The sequence below is a fragment of the Rattus norvegicus genome, chromosome 20 (assembly GCF_021556685.1).
Source record: "Rattus norvegicus strain SHRSP/BbbUtx chromosome 20, alternate assembly SHRSP_T2T, whole genome shotgun sequence".
Lineage (NCBI taxonomy): Eukaryota > Metazoa > Chordata > Mammalia > Rodentia > Muridae > Rattus > Rattus norvegicus.
Window position 1 is genome coordinate 2,361,610 of NC_141553.1, and position 20,625 is coordinate 2,382,234.

At 46.7% G+C, this 20,625-nt stretch overlaps 1 long non-coding RNA gene and 3 pseudogenes across 2 annotated transcripts in view; 1 reads left to right on the forward strand and 3 right to left on the reverse strand.

Moving 5' to 3' along the window:
• Window positions 1,084-1,352, reverse strand: 2683a1 (class I gene fragment 2683; annotated as a pseudogene).
• Window positions 5,398-20,625, reverse strand: part of LOC147998434 (uncharacterized) — a 35,264-nt gene continuing 20,036 nt past the window's right edge. Inside the window, exons 3-6 of one of the 2 annotated variants that reach the window (XR_015645339.1) lie at window positions 20,091-20,210; window positions 16,718-17,782; window positions 9,653-9,772; window positions 5,399-5,845 (exon numbers count right to left, since the gene is read on the reverse strand). This is a non-coding gene — a long non-coding RNA (uncharacterized LOC147998434). Of the gene's footprint in view, window positions 5,846-9,652; window positions 9,773-16,717; window positions 17,783-20,090; window positions 20,211-20,625 lie in introns of both variants that reach the window. The other variant, XR_015645338.1, reaches the window with a different exon arrangement.
• Rcrg1-ps24 (Riken clone 5830469G19 related pseudogene 24) lies at window positions 8,739-9,047 on the reverse strand (annotated as a pseudogene).
• Window positions 19,197-19,487, forward strand: Rcrg1-ps35 (Riken clone 5830469G19 related pseudogene 35; annotated as a pseudogene).

Consider the following 20,625-nt stretch of genomic DNA (forward strand, 5'->3'; position numbering starts at 1 on the left):
GGACTTGCATGTTAGTTCAGTTGGCCGCGCCATTGTCTGTGGCATTCAGTTCTTCCACTTAGCAAAAGCTAATTCCAAGGTCCAGTACCTCAGCTGTCCTTGTTCCACATCAAAGCAAGCTTCCAGATGCTCTGCCCACAAACTCACAGCTTTGGAAAGATATTCGGGATGCAATCTTATAAAAAGTGATGCAGGGGGACTTTACTTCTCTCTTTCTCTAACTTACTGTATTTATTGATTATTTGGAAATTTCACATGATGCGCCCCAATCGCAATCACTTCCCAGTCCTCCCAGTTGACGTCCCACAACCTTTATGACCTCCCAGAAAACAAAAAGAAAACAATGCCTAATCTAACTGTGTTGCCCAAATACGCTGCACTGGAGCACGGTGAAACTCCCAGTGGCCATCCCCCTTAAAGATGGTTCCTTCCTCACCCCACAGCTGACAGAAGACATCCAATGGGTAGAAATATATGTCAGTATTCTTGTCACATTGTTTTTAAACTTTTTTTCAATGGCTTCCCGTCCACATTCTTTTTCCTTTTCTCTCTCTCTTTTTTTTTTGAGGGGGTGATAAGGGAGAGGTTGTCACAGCAGCCTTCCATGTCTCTCATTCTCTGCTAAGAGCCTTGCAGTCATCCCTACCTTGGCCTTTATAGTCAGCAGCTGGCACTTTGCACTTCCAGGCAGGTTCTGGCATTCACCACAGGGTCGCCCTCAGCAGCAGGTATTCAGGACTTCCATGGGACCCTGAGGGCACTGGTTGTAAGTCCACACTGATCTGCAGAAATCAACCTTGCCCTGAATCTGTAGATTTGCATGAGGGTGCCCCCCTGTTCCTCCCTTTGCTGGTTGCCGCCCTGGTTCCCTACACACAAATGCTCTGGTGAGTGCAGGGTCAGGAGAGAATCAGACTCTGCAGGGAGTGGCACCTGGGAAGCCTAGTCCCTGCAATGCCCACCAGACCCTCTGCCAGTCTCCAAAGGAATGGCAGGCCCTGCCTCCTGCTCCCCTCCTGGTCGCCAGGGAACCTCTACTGAGTCCTGGGAGGAGGTTGTGATCTCTCAGCTTAAGGTACCAGGTTCACACTTGCTGTGGTGTTTCCTTGCAGCCATGTGCCTACCAGCCTGTAGGAAAATAGGTTACTCGAAGTTGGCTACTTGGATGAGGGGCAGCTGCACTGCTTCCACATCACCTAGGGAATCTGAAAGTGCAGCCCTGACAACACTCAGTCCTCCATCCTTCCAGGAGCAGGAGGGGCCAGAGGACTGGGAGCTGAAGCTGTGGAGAGCAGAGAATGAGGATCTGACTTTCCAGTGAACCTGAAGACCCTGCTTGGCTACTACAACCAGTCCTTTATGAGTCAGGAGCACGCATTTTGGACTCCACACGGTTTCCAGCTCAACATGGACCAAAGCCTGTCAGTCCATCATTTGCTTTTGCTTTCTCCCCTGGACGCCCAGCTCTGTTCCTTCTCTTTCCTTCCAATTATGAGAGTTGACAGTTTAAAAGCTTCATTCCGTGGACCTGCCCTTCGCGAGGATTTCCAGGAACACTTCGGGCTCTGCAGACTCCTCTGCTCTCACCATGGGTCTCTCAGGTTCCACAGAGCTGCGCCACCGACTGCAGGCAGGAGATGGCTTCAGTGACAGCCATGTTTCAGGATCTGCTCCTGGATCTGGTTCTGCAGCCATGGCTCCTCCCCCTGATCTAGCAGCTCACAGATGGAGGAGATTTTGGGGTGGACCGAGTTGAAGCACTGGATCTGGGCGCGGATGACAGCTCAATTAGTCAGCTCACTGCCCTGTCTGATCTTCCTCTATTCCTCTTTTTATTTGTCAAAGAAACGATGGTTCCTTTACAGACTTCTGTGTACTTCATCCTTATGTATGAGTCTGATGCAGACAAGTTGCTAGTGACAGTTTCCTTACCCCACTACAGCACTCTCGTACAGGATCTGACCATTTGTACAACTGCATTTACTCTTCTAACGTTATATTTAATTTCATATTGATTTGTGTTAATCTTGATGTAAATTTTTCTTATTAACTTGTCTCTAATGTTTTCCACATGGATCTACAGTTAGTACCCCTGACTTATTTTCCTTATCTTTACCATCTCTTAGGTTCTCTAGTGGCCCCCTGGATGGGCCCCCTTCTGAGGTACAGGTACTTATTCCTCTTCTGCACACTCAGTCTTGTCTTCTTGAAGAGTTACAGTGTTCCTCAGCCCCTGACTGGTGATCTCTCCAAGGGAGCCATATACATAAGATAATGAAAACTATGCTGAGGGCCATCAAGAGAGGCACTGCTATTGCACCTGAGAACCTGGGTTTGATCCCAGGGATCCACAGGAAGGAAGAAGTGGGCTTCTTGAAATTCCTTCTGAGGCTGTCACAAGCACTTGGTGGAATGTACACACGCACCCCCAGTATAAACTAGTGTTTTTACACACAAACACATAAACAACAACAAAACAGCACTAGCAAGCAAGCAGACAAAAACCAGCAGGTTTTACTCCAAATGTGCTTTTATGACTATTATGGGATTAAAGTGGTATGACCACATCCCTATCAGCCCATACCTACCAACCCACCCCACCCCATCCACTGTACTCACAGTACTCAGTAGTGTGGGCACAGAAAGGAATCTGGTTGTAGCTGAGTGAAAAGGGCAAAGGAGTCCTCAGAAGGATGGCTTGTGGCAAGATGCTATCCCCAGGAATGAGCCCACAGCCTCTCCACCCCAGGACAACCTGACAACAGTCTGCCCTGTTAGCCATACCCTCCCTGACCTTCAGTTACCTTGACTGTTGGTTGACAATTGGCGAGGAGGACTTGGGACTGAGTACACAAAGATCTGCAGGCCCAAAGGGACTTCCCCAACTATACCCTACATGTGTTTCCTCCCCACAATAAGCAGTTTTCTTCAATTGGTAATTCTGTCTGTTTGTCCACTGGAGATTTCTCTGCTGCTCTTGGGTTACCCTTGAGATTTTTCCTCATCAGTTCTTCTCACTGGCAGAGAAAATATTCCTGAAAAGACTTTTTTAGATTCTGTCACTATTAGGTGAGCTTTAAACTCCAGAGTCAATATCCTGATTCTAAAACTGTGATGACCTTTTTTTGCTTTGTAAATTTCGTAAAAGCTTTGTGAGGGTGGACACACAGCACAGTGGCAGCAGGACAGTGGTTTGTGTAGTGAGTGGATGTGACATGCTGATTTAAGTCACCTCCTACCTATCTGGAACCAGAACAGAAAAAAGGATAAAAAGAGCGGTTAATGGATCCACTCTCCTCTATGTGGATCAACAGAGCCTCTCTCCAATGTATCTGTTAAGCACCTGCACAGCCCAGGACAAGACTCACATCAGAGACTGGGTTTTTGTCAAGAAGAGAAACTGTGTGTCCTTTTGGGGGGCTCAGACAACACAACCCACCTCCAGCTTTTGGTCCACCTATTATGTTCTGACAGTAATGACCACAGAGAGAGTGTCCCTGGCTAGGAGGTGGGACCACACCCTGCCCACCCATCACCCATCACCCCCACCCATCTATTCTAACAGGCAAGAGTAGTGTGGGGCATGGAAGTCAGTCTGGTGAGGGGAATTGAGAAATGCCTTGATTCCCTGCTTAAACTCCAGCACTCCACACGTGTTTTTCATGATGTCCCTGTTTAACTGCAATGCAGGTAGCTCTTGGTGCTGGGATCCCAGGCAGCTGGGAAGCACAAAGCTTCAGGAGCTCAGCTGCTTTGGAGGATTTCCAGGTTACTGGGAGCAGCTCTGAAAACTTGGTAAATACAGGGGAGTAAGGGGATCACCAGGAAAGATACAGGATGAAAAACCAGGACACTGAATTGTATCCTTATGAGAGGAAGGCAGGAGGAAAAAGTATAGAAAGGACAAAGTGGAAGATTCAGACTAGGAAGGGAACAAAAGGTTTGGGGATGACTCACCCACACTTCTACTGGTCACTCTGCTCCCGTTCACTCTGTCCCCACACTGTACCCCCTCCACTCTGCCCCACTCAACCTGTTCCCCTCCTCTCTCATTCCCTCCACTCTGCCCCCTCCACTCTGCTCCCTCCACTCTGCCCCACTCAACCTGTTCCCCTCCTCTCTCATTCCCTCCACTCTGCCCCCTCCACTCTCATTCCCTCCACTCTCATTCCCTCCACTCTGCCCCCTCCACTCTGCCCCACTCAACCTGTTCCTCTCCACTCTGCCCCCTCCACTCTGCCCCCTCCACTCTGCCCCCTCCACTCTGCCCCACTAAACCTGTTCCCCTCCTCTCTCATTCCCTCCACTCTGCTCCCTCCACTCTGCCCCACTCAACCTGTTCCCCTCCTCTCTCATTCCCTCCACTCTGCCCCCTCCACTCTGCCCCACTCAACCTGTTCCCCTCCTCTATCATTCCCTCCACTCTGCCCCCTCCAATCTGCCCCCTCCACTCTGCTCCCTCCACTCTGCCCCACTAAAATCTGTTCCTCTCCACTATCATTCCCTCCACTCTGCCCCCTCCAATCTGCCCCCTCCACTCTGCCCCCTCCACTCTGCCCCCTCCACTCTGCCCCACTCAACCTGTTCCCCTCCTCTCTCATTCCCTCCACTCTGCTCCCTCCACTCTGCCCCACTCAACCTGTTCCCCTCCTCTCTCATTCCCTCCACTCTGCCCCCTCCAATCTGCCTCCTCCACTCTGCCCCACTCAACCTGTTCCCCTCCTCTATCATTCCCTCCACTCTGCCCCCACCAATCTGCCCCCTCCACTCTGCTCCCTCCACTCTGCCCCACTCAAATCTGTTCCCCTCCACTATCATTCCCTCCACTCTGCCCCCTCCACTCTGCCCCCTCCACTCTGCCCCCTCCACTCTGCTCCCTCCACTCTGCCCCACTCAATCTGTTCCCCTCCACTCTCATTCCCTCCACTCTGCCCCCTCCACTCTGCCCCCTCCACTCTGCCCCACTCAATCTGTTCCCCTCCACTCTCATTCCCTCCACTCTGCCCCCTCCACTCTGCCCCCTCCACTCTGCCCCACTCAATCTGTTCCCCTCCACTCTCATTCCCACCACTCTGCCCCCTCCACTCTGCCCCCTCCACTCTGCCCCCTCCACTCTGCCCCCTCCACTCTGCTCCACTCAATCTGTTCCCCTCCACTCTCATTCCCTCCACTCTGCCCCCTCCACTCTGCCCCACTCAATCTGTTCCCCTCCTCTCTCATTCCCTCCACTCTCATTCCCTCCACTCTCATTCCCTCCACTCTGCTCCCTCCACTCTCCTGCCCACCACTCTGTGTCCTACTCTCCGCCCTCCAGTCCTTCTATTTGCTTCCCTTCTGTTATTTCTTATTGTCCAACACGCCCCACAACACACACAAAATCAGAACTGCCAGCACATTCAGATGTTTTCAGAATTTATTCTTTATTTTATGGACATGGAGTATAGGAAAAGGACCATGTCTCTGATAAAAATGAGGGTTCCCTTGCCGGGCATCTTGGCACACATGTTTAATCCTGGCACTCAGGATGCACAGGCGGGTGGCTCTGAATTTGAGGCCACCCTGATTCACCCAGGGAGTTCCAGGACAGCCAATGAGAAAAACCCTGTTTTGAGACCAAACCCTATCCCCCTACCCCCACTGCTTGATCACCCCTGACAGAGTTTTGCATTCACTCAGCGGCCATGTACAGCCTCTCATGGTTTTGTCCATATCTCCAGGGGGAATCTGTGGGGAATATATAGGCTCTGTTCTCATCAGCAGGGTATGCTGTGCCCTTGGCTTGGACCCTCTTCTTGCAGCCTCAGTGGTTTGAACTCATGGGATGATCCTGGGTTCTATTTCTTCCCTGAAAAATCAGGAAGAAATTTCAGTATTGTAAACCATGAACATTTCCTGTTTCTACCACAATGACCCCAATTATCCTACTGTGTTTTCTGGTCATTGAAGGATTTTTCTACAAAGCCGTGGATAGAAAAAAAAATAAAGATAGGAGATGGATGGAGGTGTTGCCTATAACCATGAGAGCGTCAACAGGCTCACCAAGAAAGCAGGAGGAGGTGACAGAGAAGCTGACACTGAAACATGTTCAGCCAGGGACAAGGAGTCTAGCCACATGGAAAGGCATAAATTGACCTTCAGAAAATCCAGCAGGATTGAAGAAATTATTTATTCAGGCCAACGTTAAATGTACACTGTGCTGGTCAGAATTGATCTTGCACATGACAGTATCCAGAGTACCTAGGGAAGTAGCCTGACTGCACACCTGAAGGAATTATCTAGAGTGAGTTACGCAGGCTGGAGAGATGGCTCAGAGGATCACAGCACTGTCTGCTCTTGCAGAGGTACTCACTTCAATTCCCAGCACTGACATCATGGCTCACGACCATGAGTAATGCGATCCTAGGCCCTCCTCTAGTGCACCGAAACACAGTACACTCATACACATAAAATAAATATACTCTTATGTGGATTGCTCTCTACATGCTGGTGAGGGTGGGCAAAAGATGAGGCTACAACCTGAGATTGGGCAGTGGGAAAGGAAGGCGGGCTGATAGTTTTAGAGATGGGTCAGAGAGACAGAGAAGACACAGGGATGAGAGAAGATGGGGAAGAAGGATCCACTTGACTTGAAGTAGCCACAGGTGACTATGAATATCACAGAAGAAGAATAGAATAATACAGCACATTTGCCCCATCCAGGAGTGCAGCTGGTGTTTCTGTCAAATGAGATTTGTGGTCTTTGAGTGATCATTTTCGGTTGAGTAATTACTGATGTAAATCTGACTGATAAATTGCAAGCCTCTAGAGTTTTGAATTTACTGGGTTCTGGGGATTCTGGACAGCAGCCACAGGGGGCATATGGCTGGAAACACAAAAGACATTCAGAGGCAGGAAAATGGAACGGAGAAAAACCATGGTTTACAAAATCAATGAGGAGGGAGACTGCAGACTGGACTGTAGCCAGCACTAGTTCAGATTTTTATCTTAAAATTTTTATTGGATATTTCATGTATTCACATTTCAAATGTTAACCCATATCCTGCCCCTCTCACTCTCCTCCCTCTCCCCCTGCCTCTATGAGGTGCTCCCAGTCCCACCCACCCACTCCCACATCAACATCCTGGGGTTTTTCTTCACAGGAACAGGGACTTCTCCTCCTAATGATGACAGACAGTGGCATCCTTTGCTACAGAAGAGTCTTGGGCCATGAGACCCTCCATATCTACTTGTAGGTTGGTGGTTTAGTCCCTGGGAGCTCTGGAGGGATCTGTTTGGTTGATATTGTTGTTCCTCCTATGCGGATACAAATCCCTTCACCTCCTTCAATCCTTTCTCTAACTCTTTCATTGGGTTCCCAATGCTCAGTGACATGGTTAGCTGCAAGCATCCTCATCTGTATCAATAAGGCTCTGGCAGAACCTCTCAGGAGAAATCTACTTCAGGCTCCTGTCAGCCAGCACTTTTTGGCATCAGCAATAGTGACTGGTTTATGTGGCTGCTTAAGGGAGGGATGCCCAAGAGTGGCAGATCTGGGTGACTTTTCCTTCAATCCCTGCTCCACTCTTTGTCCCTCTATTTCCTCCCATGAGTATTTTGTTCTCCTTCTGAGCAGCACTGAAGCATCCACATTTCAGTCTTCCTTCTTCTTAGATGACCTTAACTTTTAATCCAATTCTTAGTATCTGTGTACCTGGGACAAGCTACTGAACAAAGTGCCCGCTGCTCTTGGGCCCCTTCATCCCACAGTGAACTCCAGGGTCACAGCACCACATCCCTAGTGCCTAGCAAACAGAAGCATCTGATAATCACTACCAACCGAATGCCACCAAGGACATCCTCCAGCTTGCTGTCTGTGAGAATTAAGTGAATAGTTTAAAAACACCTGTAGGACCTTAGCGCTGATTACTGATTCCTCCCACCTCCCAGGGAAGGACAATACTGCTTCTCAAGCAGAGCCTGCTAATTTATGAGAAAAAAAACACTAAGAATGTACCATTAATTTCTACCCAAGCTTAGTGGGGTCACGCCTGCCCTCCTAGCAGTTAGGAAGTTGCATGAAGAACACCACAAATGCCAGCCAGCATTTAAGTTCCAGGGTACAGAAAGAGACCCAGACCCCAAAACTACTGTTGTGTGAACTTCCTAGCTTCAAGTCTTATATTGAATTTTCTTGTAATTCTACACACTTTATCACAAAGGGTATATTGTTTAACTTTCCGTATTCCCAACATTTTTTGGTAGTAGGAGCACTAGAATTAAACTGAGTTCTTCTTTCCAGGAGGCAGTGCTCTACCACTGAGCTGTATTCCCAGACCTGTTTACTATTGTGAGATTAAGGTGTCATAAAGTTTCACACACTGCCTTTGACATCTCCATCCTCTGACGTCTTACAGCAAAGTAGCTGAGGTCACAGACCTGCGAACCAGACTCTGCTTCCTTCCTCATTTCCACTGACTTTCTATGAGTGCGTCATTAGATATAAAGTCTGTACCAAGTACACTCCATCTTGAACCCCACTTCAGCCTACTCACACACCTATGCTTTTAACACTTGGAAGACTAAGGCAGGAGAATCAGAGTTCAAAGCCAGCCTGTTCCAAAGAGAATGAGACCAAGCCTGAACAACCACAACCTATCTGGAATTTCTAAAAGTATACAATTAAAGAAATGCAACAGAAGAATTAATTCGACAACTCCCTCATAAAAAGTTCATTAACAATTCCTCCTATTATGAGATCTGAAACTAAAAATGTCAGGATCAGAAAACAAAGCTCTGATACTGTGAGTTCTTCTGTAGTCTTAGTCTCCTCTGGCCAACTAACAAGGGTGAGCTTCTCCCATGTCCTGTCTGAAACTGCTCAGTAACACAGAGCTGGGAAAGAAGTGAATACCACAGACCAATCCAGTACTAGTGACTGCAAACTGAAGCATTCACTGACTGCCTATGGCGATGCTACATTAGTCACTTTATTGTTTCAGACAAACCCAAGGACAGAAGAAAACTGTGGCACTTCTTTATCGATATTTAAGACCATTTCTTAGGTGCTTTCACTGCAGAGCTGGGGATTGAGCAATGATAGCAGGAAGGGGAAGGACAGAGGAAGTGCCTCTCTCCACAGCCAGGTGGGCAGCACTCCACCCCAGCCCACACTTGGACCCAACATCCTGCCTCACCCAGAGGCACCTCAGGGCAAGCAGTGGTTCTGATGCAGGAGTCCTGGTGGCTACTGAGTCCCCTTCCTGCCACTGCCCAGCTGCCCCATCTAAGATCACTGCAAATTGGTTCTGCCTTGCCCCATAAGTGATGGCTGCTGCTTATACAGCAGCTTCCAGAGGAACAACACTTACCAATTTGGAAGATCACAATTGCTGCTCTGTGCCTGTTTTTGAATTATTACATGCAACACGGACACATAAAATTAATCTTAAAAAACGAAAATATATATTTTTAAATGAAAAGAAGAATGGCCTGGGCAGCCTCTCTTAGTCTTGTAAGGTATCTTTTGTAAGACTTACAGTGACAAAATGATGAAAAATCATCTTGAAGTCATCTTTTCCACCCTACATACCCTTCACACACTGTCCACAGTGCGCCCCTCTTCCTTTCTTTTGTCTCCCTTAGATGTTGAAGGAAAGCTAAGAGGGCTACCTACCCAGAACAAACAGAGGGCTGCAGATCCCCACGCTCCTGTCACAACCAAAATGACTGCAGTCTCCCAAGGTCTACGACTGGAAAAAGACCAAAGAAGTCTCAGCCTGAAGGGAGAAATATCCTAAGGGCAGAAAAAAAAAATCAAGAGTTAGGAAAGCATCCCTTGCTTCATAGAGAAGGAAGTTCTTAAAGACAATGCAGAGTCCAGGGAAGGAAGGAAGGAGCAGGCGTCTGCTTTGTCAGAGGGACAGTGGAGGCCACAATGATCACTCAGTATCATATCCATTGCCTGGACCTCCCTACAAGGACTTTCATACAGCTCTTTACACTTGAAAACTAAAGACCAGGTTTGTAAAATAGACAGGAGGTATGAGGGACCCTGCAGACTGACATTAGAGAATCACCCATGTTACTAAGGGTGCCCATGGTGTCTTCTGTATAGGAAGTGATGGTCCTGCAAGGAGGCTCAGGGTTCCAGGACAAGAAAAGGCAAGGGTATGAGAGCTGAGCCCTGCTAGTCAAGGGAGATTGCAGAAAAGAAATGCTGACCTCCACTAGGAAAACTTCACTTGACAACTGTGCTGCATGGGACTTTGACCTGTCTCCACCCAAAACTGACTTTTATGGGCTGGACTTTCCCACCTCATATAGACCCCAGGTCTGCTTACCAAGAAGAAGAGGTTCTGGTTCATGGTGAACACTAGATCCTTCCAACCTGCTCTAGAACAGATTACAGGACCCTGGTTTCCTTGCAGATCACTTCCTTTACATTGGATGAAGTGCAGTGTTCAGCCTATAATATGGTTTGGTGACTAATGTTACCCCTGACAAGTGGTGATATTGGCCACATTATTAGGAAATGGAGGCGGGAGACACCAGTCACACAGTCTTTCTCTTTTTGAACCTCCTCTCCACAGAACAATTGGACTTCCTCATATTTTGTCATTACACTAAGAGAGAAATTGCTCGAATCTCAGGGTCTTCTTACATTTTTTCCGTTGCCCACTGAGCCCAGTTGGATCTGAGTTGACCAAGCAGCCACCATTCTCTACGGAAGGCAAATCTTGGAGGGTAAGAACAACCCTGACCTACAGTCATGGGAACCCATTTCACTCTAGATCATCTTAGAATTCCCTCAACCACCAGAATCATTTTTTTTAATTAACTTGAGTATTTCTTATATACATTTCGAGTGTTATTCCCTTTCCCGGTTTCCGGGCAAACATCCTCCTCCCCCCTCCCCTTCCTTATGGGTGTCCCCCTCCCAACCCTCCCCCCATTGCCGCCCTCCCCCCATAGACTAGTTCACTGGGGGTTCAGTCTTAGCAGGACCCAGGGCTTCCCCTTCAACTGGTGCTCTTACTAGGATATTCATTGCTACCTATGGGGTCAGAGTCCAGGGTCAGTCCATGTATAGTCTTTAGGTAGTTGCTTAGTCCCTGGAAGCTCTGGTTGCTTGGCATTGTTGTACTTTTGGGGTCTCGAGCCCCTTCAAGCTCTTCCAGTTCTTTCTCTGATTCCTTCAATAGGGGACCTATTCTCAGTTCAGTGGTTTGCTGCTGGCATTCGCCTCTATATTTGCTGTATTCTGGCTGTGTCTCTCAGGAGCGATCTACATCCGGCTCCTGTCGGTCTGCACTTCTTTGCTTCATCCATCTTGTCTAATTGGGTGGCTATATATGTATGGGCCACATGTGGGGCAGGCTCTGAATGGGTGTTCCTTCAGTCTCTGTTTTAATCTTTGCCTCTCCCTTCCCTGCCAAGGGTATTCTTTTTCCTCATTTAAAGAAGGAGTGAAGCATTCACATTTTGATCATCCGTCTTGAGTTTCGTTTGTTCTAGGGATCTAGGGTAATTCAAGCATTTGGGCTAATAGCCACTTATCAATGAGTGCATACCATGTATGTCTTTCTGTGATTGGGTTAGCTCACTCAGGATGATATTTTCCAGTTCCAACCATTTGCCTACGAATTTCATAAACTCGTTGTTTTTGATAGCTGAGTAATATTCCATTGTGTAGATGTACCACATTTTCTGTATCCATTCCTCTGTTGAAGGGCATCTGGGTTCTTTCCATTTTCTGGCTATTATAAATAAGGCTGCGATGAACATAGTGGAGCACGTGTCTCTTTTATATGTTGAGGCATCTTTTGGGTATATGCCCAAGAGAGGTATAGCTGGATCCTCAGGCAGTTCAATGTCCAATTTTCTGAGGAACCTCCAGACTGATTTCCAGAATGGTTTTACCAGTCTGCAATCCCACCAACAATGGAGGAGTGTTCCTCTTTCTCCACATCCTCGCCAGCATCTGCTGTCACCTGAGTTTTTGATCTTAGCCAATCGCACTGGTGTGAGGTGAAATCTCAGGGTTGTTTTGATTTGCATTTCCCTTATGACTAAAGATGTTGAACATTTCTTTAGGTGTTTCTCAGCCATTCGGCATTCCTCAGCTGTGAATTCTTTGTTTAGCTCTGAACCCCATTTTTTAATAGGGTTATTTGTTTCCCTGCGGTCTAACTTCTTGAGTTCTTTGTATATTTTGGAAATAAGGCCTCTATCTGTTGTAGGATTGGTAAAGATCTTTTCCCAATCTGTTGGTTGCCGTTTTGTCCTAACCACAGTGTCCTTTGCCTTACAGAAGCTTTGCAGTTTTATGAGATCCCATTTGTCGATTCTTGATCTTAGAGCATAAGCCATTGGTGTTTTGTTCAGGAAATTTTTTCCAGTGCCCATGTGTTCCAGATGCTTCCCTAGTTTTTCTTCTATTAGTTTGAGTGTGTCTGGTTTGATGTGGAGGTCCTTGATCCACTTGGACTTAAGCTTTGTACAGGGTGATAAGCATGGATCGATCTGCATTCTTCTACATGTTGCCCTCCAGTTGAACCAGCACCATTTGCTGAAAATGCTATCTTTTTTCCATTGGATGGTTTTGGCTCCTTTGTCAAAAATCAAGTGACCATAGGTGTGTGGGTTCATTTCTGGGTCTTCAATTCTATTCCATTGGTCTATCTGTCTGTCTCTGTACCAATACCATGCAGTTTTTATCACTATTGCTCTGTAATACTGCTTGAGTTCAGGGATAGTGATTCCCCCTGAAGTCCTTTTATTGTTGAGGATAGCTTTAGCTATCCTGGGTTTTTTGTTATTCCAGATGAATTTGCAAATTGTTCTGTCTAACTCTTTGAAGAATTGGATTGGTATTTTGATGGGGATTGCATTGAATCTGTAGATTGCTTTTGGTAAAATGGCCATTTTTACCATATTAATCCTGCCAATCCATGAGCATGGGAGATCTTTCCATCTTCTGAGGTCTTCTTCAATTTCTTTCCTCAGTGTCTTGAAGTTCTTATTGTACAGATCTTTTACTTGCTTGGTTAAAGTCACACCGAGGTACTTTATATTATTTGGGTCTATTATGAAGGGTGTCGTTTCCCTAATTTCTTTCTCGGCTTGTTTCTCTTTTGTATAGAGGAAGGCAACTGATTTATTTGAGTTAATTTTATACCCAGCCACTTTGCTGAAGTTGTTTATCAGCTTTAGTAGTTCTCTGGTGGAACTTTTGGGATCACTTAAATATACTATCATGTCATCTGCAAATAGTGATATTTTGACCTCTTCTTTTCCGATCTGTATCCCTTTGATCTCCTTTTGTTGTCTGATTGCTCTGGCTAGAACTTCAAGAACTATATTGAATAAGTAGGGAGAGAGTGGGCAGCCTTGTCTAGTCCCTGATTTTAGTGGGATTGCTTCAAGTTTCTCTCCATTTAGTTTAATGTTAGCAACTGGTTTGCTGTATATGGCTTTTACTATGTTTAGGTATGGGCCTTGAATTCCTATTCTTTCCAGGACTTTTATCATGAAGGGGTGTTGAATTTTGTCAAATGCTTTCTCAGCATCTAATGAAATGATCATGTGGTTCTGTTCTTTCAGTTTGTTTATATAATGGATCACGTTGATGGTTTTCCGTATATTAAACCATCCCTGCATGCCTGGGATGAAGCCTACTTGATCATGGTGGATGATTGTTTTGATGTGCTCTTGAATTCGGTTTGCCAGAATTTTATTGAGTATTTTTGCGTCGATATTCATAAGGGAAATTGGTCTGAAGTTCTCTTTCTTTGTTGTGTCTTTGTGTGGTTTAGGTATAAGAGTAATTGTGGCTTCGTAGAAGGAATTCGGTAGTGCTCCATCTGTTTCAATTTTGTGGAATAGTTTGGATAATATTGGTATGAGGTCTTTTATTAAGGTCTGATAGAATTCTGCACTAAACCCGTCTGGACCTGGGCTCTTTTTGGTTGGGAGACCTTTAATGACTGCTTCTATTTCCTTAGGAGTTATGGGGTTGTTTAACTGGTTTATCTGTTCCTGATTTAACTTCGATACCTGGTATCTGTCTAGGAAATTGTCCATTTCCTGAAGATTTTCAAGTTTTGTTGAATATAGGTTTTTATAGTAAGATCTGATGATTTTTTGAATTTCCTCCGAATCTGTAGTTATGTCTCCCTTTTCATTTCTGATTTTGTTAATTTGGACACACTCTCTGTGTCCTCTCGTTAGTCTGGCTAAGGGTTTATCTATCTTGTTGATTTTCTCAAAGAACCAACTTTTGGTTCTGTTGATTCTTTCTATGGTCCTTTTTGTTTCTACTTGGTTGATTTCAGCTCTGAGTTTGATTATTTCCTGCCTTCTACTCCTCCTGGGTGTATTTGCTTCTTTTTGTTCTAGAGCTTTTAGGTGTGCTGTCAAGCTGCTGACATATGCTCTTTCCTGTTTCTTTCTGCAGGCACTCAGCGCTATGAGTTTTCCTCTTAGCACAGCTTTCATTGTGTCCCATAAGTTTGAGTATGTTGTATCTTCATTTTCATTAAATTCTAAAAAGTTTTTAATTTCTTTCTTTATTTCTTCCTTGACCATGTTATCATTGAGTAGAGCATTGTTCAATTTCCACGTATATGTGGGCATTCTTCCCTTATTGTTATTGAAGACCAGTTTTAGGCCGTGGTGGTCCGATAGCACGCATGGGATTATTTCTATCTTTCTGTACCTGTTGAGGCCCGTTTTTTGACCAATTATATGGTCAATTTTGGAGAAAGTACCATGAGGAGCTGAGAAGAAGGTATATCCTTTTGCTTTAGGATAGAATGTTCTATAAATATCCGTTAAGTCCATTTGGCTCATGACTTCTCTTAGTCTGTCTACATCACTGTTTAATTTCTGTTTCCATGATCTGTCCATTGATGAGAGTGGGGTGTTGAAATCTCCCACTATTATTGTGTGAGGTGCAATGTGTGTTTTGAGCTTTAGTAAGGTTTCTTTTACGTATGTAGGTGCCCTTGTATTTGGGGCATAGATATTTAGGATTGAGAGTTCATCTTGGTTGATTTTTCCTTTGATGAATATGAAGTGTCCTTCCTTATCTTTTTTGATGACTTTTAGTTGGAAATTGATTTTATTTGATATTAGAATGGCTACTCCAGCTTGCTTCTTCTGACCATTTGCTTGGAAAGTTGTTTTCCAGCCTTTCACTCTGAGGTAGTGTCTGTCTTTGTCTCTGAGGTGTGTTTCCTGTAGGCAGCAGAATGCAGGGTCCTCGTTGCGTATCCAGTTTGTTAATCTATGTCTTTTTATTGGGGAGTTGAGGCCATTGATATTGAGAGATATTAAGGAATAGTGATTATTGCTTCCCGTTATATTCATATTTGATGTGAGGTTATGTTTGTGTGCTTTCATTCTCTTTGTTTTGTTGCCAAGACGATTAGTTTCTTGCTTCTTCTAGGTTATAGCTTGCCTCCTTATGTTGGGCTTTACCATTTATTATCCTTTGTAGTGCTGGATTTGTAGAAAGATATTGTGTAAATTTGGTTTTGTCATGGAATATCTTGGTTTCTCCATCAATGTTAATTGAGAGTTTTGCTGGATACAGTAATCTGGGCTGGCATTTGTGTTCTCTTAGGGTCTGTATAACATCAGTCCAGGATCTTCTGGCCTTCATAGTTTCTGGCGAGAAGTCTGGTGTGATTCTGATAGGTCTCCCTTTATATGTTACTTGACCTTTTTCCCTTACTGCTTTTAATATTCTTTCTTTATTTTGTGCGTTTGGTGTTTTGACAATTATGTGACGGGAGGTGTTTCTTTTCTGGTCCAATCTATTTGGAGTTCTGTAGGCTTCCTGTATGTCTATGGGTATCTCTTTTTTTAGGTTAGGGAAGTTTTCTTCTATGATTTTGTTGAAGATATTTACTGGTCCTTTGAGCTGGGAGTCTTCACTCTCTTCTATACCTATTATCCTTAGGTTTGATCTTCTCATTGAGTCCTGGATTTCCTGTATGTTTTGGACCAGTAGCTTTTTCCGCTTTACATTATCTTTGACAGTTGAGTCAATGATTTCTATGGAATCTTCTGCTCCTGAGATTCTCTCTTCCATCTCTTGTATTCTGTTGGTGAAGCTTGTATCTACAGCTCCTTGTCTCTTCTTTTGGTTTTCTATATCCAGGGTTGTTTCCATGTGTTCTTTCTTGATTGCTTCTATTTCCATTTTTAATTCCTTCAACTGTTTGATTGTGTTTTCCTGGAATTCTTTCAGGGATTTTTGCGATTCCTCTCTGTAGGCTTTTACTTGTTTATTAATGTTTTCCTGTGCTTCCCTAAGTGTGTTCAGGTCTTTCCTGAAGTCCTCCAGCATCATGATCAAATATGATTTTGAAACTAGATCTTGCTTTTCTGGTGTGTTTGGATATTCCATGTTTGTTTTGGTGGGAGAATTGGGCTCCGATGATGGCATGTAGTCTTGGTTTCTGTTGCTTGGGTTCCTGCGCTTGCCTCTCGCCATCAGATTATCTCTAGTGTTACTTTGTTCTGCTATTTCTGACAGTGGCTAGACTGTCCTATAAGCCTGTGTGTCAGGAGTGCTGTAGACCTGTTTTCCTCTCTTTCAGTCAGTTATGGGGACAGAGTGTTCTGCTTTCGGGCGTGTAGTTTTTCCTGTCTACAGGTCTTCAGCTGTTCCTGTGGGCCTGTGTCTTGAGTTCACCAGGCAGCTTTCTTGCAGCAGAAAATTTGGTCTTACCTGTGGTCCCGAGGCTCAGGTTTGCTCGTGGGGTGCTGTCCAGGGGCTCTCTGCAGCGGCAGCAACAAGGAAGACCTGTGCCGCCCCTTCCGGGAGCTTCAGTGCACCAGGGTTCCAGATGGTCTTTGGCTTTTTCCTCTGGCGTCCGAGATGTGTGTGCAGGGAGCAGTCTCTTCTGGTTTCCCAGGCTTGTCTGCCTCTCTGAAGGTTTAGCTCTCCCTCCCACGGGATTTGGGTGCAGAGAACTGTTTATCAGGTCTGTTTCCTTCAGGGTCCGGCGGTGTCTCTGGCAGGGGTCCTGCCGCTCCTGGGCCCTCCCCCACGGGAGGCCAGAGGCCTTATACAGTTTCCTCTTGGGCCAGGGATGTGGGCAGGGTGAGCAGTGTTGGTGGTCTCTTCCGCTCTGCAGCCTCAGGAGTGCCCACCTGACCAGGCGGTTGGGTCTCTCTCTCACCGGGTCTGGGAGCAGAGAGCTGCTGCGGGCCGGGATCCGCGGGTGTGGGACTTCCGGTAAACACAGAACGTGCCCGGTTCTAGAGAAATTCTGCTTCCGTGTGTCCCAAGCTCACCAGGCAGCTTTCTTGCAGCAGAAAATTTGGTCTTATCTGTGGTCCCGAGGCTCAAGTTCGCTCGTGGGGTGCTGCCCAGGGGCTCTCTGCAGCGGCAGCAACCAGGAAGACCTGTGCCGCCCCTTCCGGGAGCTTCAGTGCACCAGGGTTCCAGATGGTCTTTGGCTTTTTCCTCTGGCGTCCGAGATGTGTGTGCAGGGAGCAGTCTCTTCTGGTTTCCCAGGCCTGTCTGCCTCTCTGAAGGTTTAGCTCTCCCTCCCACGGGATTTGGGTGCAGAGAACTGTTTATCCGGTCTGTTTCCTTCAGGGTCCGGCGGTGTCTCTGGCAGGGGTCCTGCCGCTCCTGGGCCCTCCCCCACGGGAGGCCAGAGGCCTTATACAGTTTCCTCTTGGGCCAGGGATGTGGGCAGGGGTGAGCAGTGTTGGTGGTCTCTTCCGCTCTGCAGCCTCAGGAGTGCCCACCTGACCAGGCGGTTGGGTCTCTCTCTCACCGGGTCTGGGAGCAGAGACCAGAATCCTTTTTAGTGTGATTAACTAATTAAATTTTATCTCATAAGAGTGTGTCCAAGGGGGGGCTGGAAAGATGGCTCAGGGTTTAAGAGCACTGACTGCTCTTCCAGAGGTCCTGAGTTCAATTCCCAGCAACCACATGGTGGCTCACAACCATCTGTAATAAGATCTGATGCCCTCTTCTGGTGTGTCTGAAGACAGCTACAGTGTACTCATATAAAATAAATAAATAAAATTTAAAAAAAGAATATATTCTAGATAAACCTAGAACGTGGTCTCTGGTACTTGAAGGAGAACTCCTGTTCTAAAGAAAAACACCTCTGGAGCTTGGAGGACAATTCAGTAAAGCAGTGGGGACAGCACTTTCCACCACCACTGACCACCCTAGTTCTAACCCTCAGAACCACACAGTGGAAGGAAAGAACCAGGTTCTGCACTGGATAGAGAGATCCTAAGAAAATAACCAGTATTGCTGGGTGCACTGGTTGAGAGGTCTGCACAGAGCTGCCCTAATCAAAGGTGCCTTGAATCTGTGATCTGCCTGATGGAACCCTGAAGGCTTCTCCTGCTGCTGAGGGCAGCCCTGGCCTGGAACCTGACCAGAGAGGTCAATGTGGTATCTGGCCTGAAGAGGGGAGAGTCTGAGGGGGTGTGCTGAGGATGGGGTGGGGTGTGCTGGGGCTGTGGTGTAGGGGTGGGAGAGTAGCACCAGGGTAGGTGCTTCCCCATGTTGCCCATGAGCCCCAGACCCTCTGATGGAGTCCTGAGCTCTGCACCTATCCCCACTCCCAGAATGCACTCCTGCCTGTGGGTTCTGGAGGAGGTTGGAGTTGCACCTTGCATTGCTCTCAGGCTCTCACTTATTTTGGTATTTTGTCACTACCCCATCACCAGTGACACATAGTTCCTGTGCCCACTGTGTCCACAGTGATGACTGTGATGCAGGAAGTCTGAGGATGGAGCCTCTCACGCTGCTGGTGGAGCACAAGGGTCCAGAGTATTGGGAGCAAGAGACACAGAGTGGAAAAGGTGAAGAGCAGACCTCAGGAGTGAACCTGAGGTCCCTGCTGAGTTACTACAACCAGAGCCAGGGCCAGGACCTCTCTGCTTCACTAGGTAAGGGACTGAGGGGCCTCATGACCCATGTCTGAGGTTCTTCCCCACCTTTAAGGACCTGGGGGGACTCTGGGGCTGGGACCCTTTTCACATTCAGTTGAGAGGATTTCTAGGGAAGGATGGCTGGGCAGGCATGTCCTCGGGCTCCTGGGGACTCCCACACAGTGGAAATCTGACTGTGACTTGGGGCCCAAAAGGAGTCTTCTAACCGGGTACCTGCGGTGTGCATACAATGGCCCCACTTACAGCACCCTAACTATTCATTCCTACCATCAGATCTGATTCTAAGAATGTCAGGATCCCAAAACAAATCCTTGGTAATGTGAGGTCTTCTGTAGTCATAGTTTGCTCTTGTGCACTAACTAGGCTGAGCTCTCCTGTCCTGTCTGAAACTGCTCAGTTACACAGAGCAGGGAAAGGACTACTGATCCAGTAATAGCAACTCCAAACTGAAGCATTCACTGAATGCCTAAGGTGAAGGTAGATTAGTCACTTTATAATTCCAGACAAACCCAAGGACAGAAGTAAACTGTGGCACTTCTTATCGATATTCATGACACTTTCTTAGGTGCTTTCCCTGTGGAGCTGTGGATTGAGCAATGATAGCAGGAAGGGGAAGGACAGAGGAAGTGCCTCTCTCCACAGGCAGGTGGGCTGGACTCCACCCCAGCCCACACTTGGAGCCAACATCCTGCCTCTCCAGGAGGCAGCTCAGGGAAAGCAGTGGTTCTGATGCAGGGGTCCCTCTGGCTACTGTGTCCCCCTCCTGCTGCTCCTCAGCTGCCCCTGCTACCAGCACTGCTAATTGGTTCTGCCCAGGCCCTTCCCAGCTGGCTGCTCCTTTTATAGCCACTTCTAGAGTGACAACACTTACAGATTTGGGAGATGGCAAATGCTGCTGTGTGCCTGTTTGTGAATTGTTACATGCAACACGGACACATAAATTAATCTTAAAAAACGAAAATATATATTTGAAAATGAAAAGAAGAGTGGCCTGGGCAGCCTCTCTTAGTCTTGTAAGGTATCTTTTGTAAGACTTACAGTGACAAAATGATGAAAAATCATCTTGAAGTCATCTTTTCCACCCTACATACCCTTCACACACTGACCACAGTGCGCCCCTCTTCCTTTCTTTTGTCACCCTTAGATGTTGAAGAAAAGCTAAGATGGCAACCTACCCAGAACAAACAGAGGGCTGCAGCTCCCAACACTCCTGTCACAACCACAATGACTGCAGTCTCCCAAGGTCTACGACTGGAAAAAGACCAAAGAAGTCTCAGCCTGAAGGGAGAAATATCCTAAGGGCAGAAAAAAAAATCAAGAGTTAGGAAAGCATCCCTTGCTTCACAAAGAAGGAAGTTCTCAAGCCAAGGCAGAGTCCAGGGAAGGAAGGAAGGAGCAGGCGTCTGCTTTGTCAGAGGGACAGTGGAGGCCACCATGATCATTCGATATCATATCCATTGCCTGGACCTCCCCACAAGGACTTTCATAAGGCACTTTACCATTGAAAAGTAAAGACCAGGTTTGTAAAATAGACAGAAGGTATGAGGGACCCTGCATGAGTGGCCTTAGAGAATCACCCATGTTACTAAGGGTGCCCATGGTGTCTTCTGTATAGGAAGTGAAGGTCCTGCAAGGAGGCTCATATCTCCAGGACAAGAAAAGGCAAGGGTATGAGAGCTGAGCCCTGCTAGTCAAGGGAGATTGCAGAAA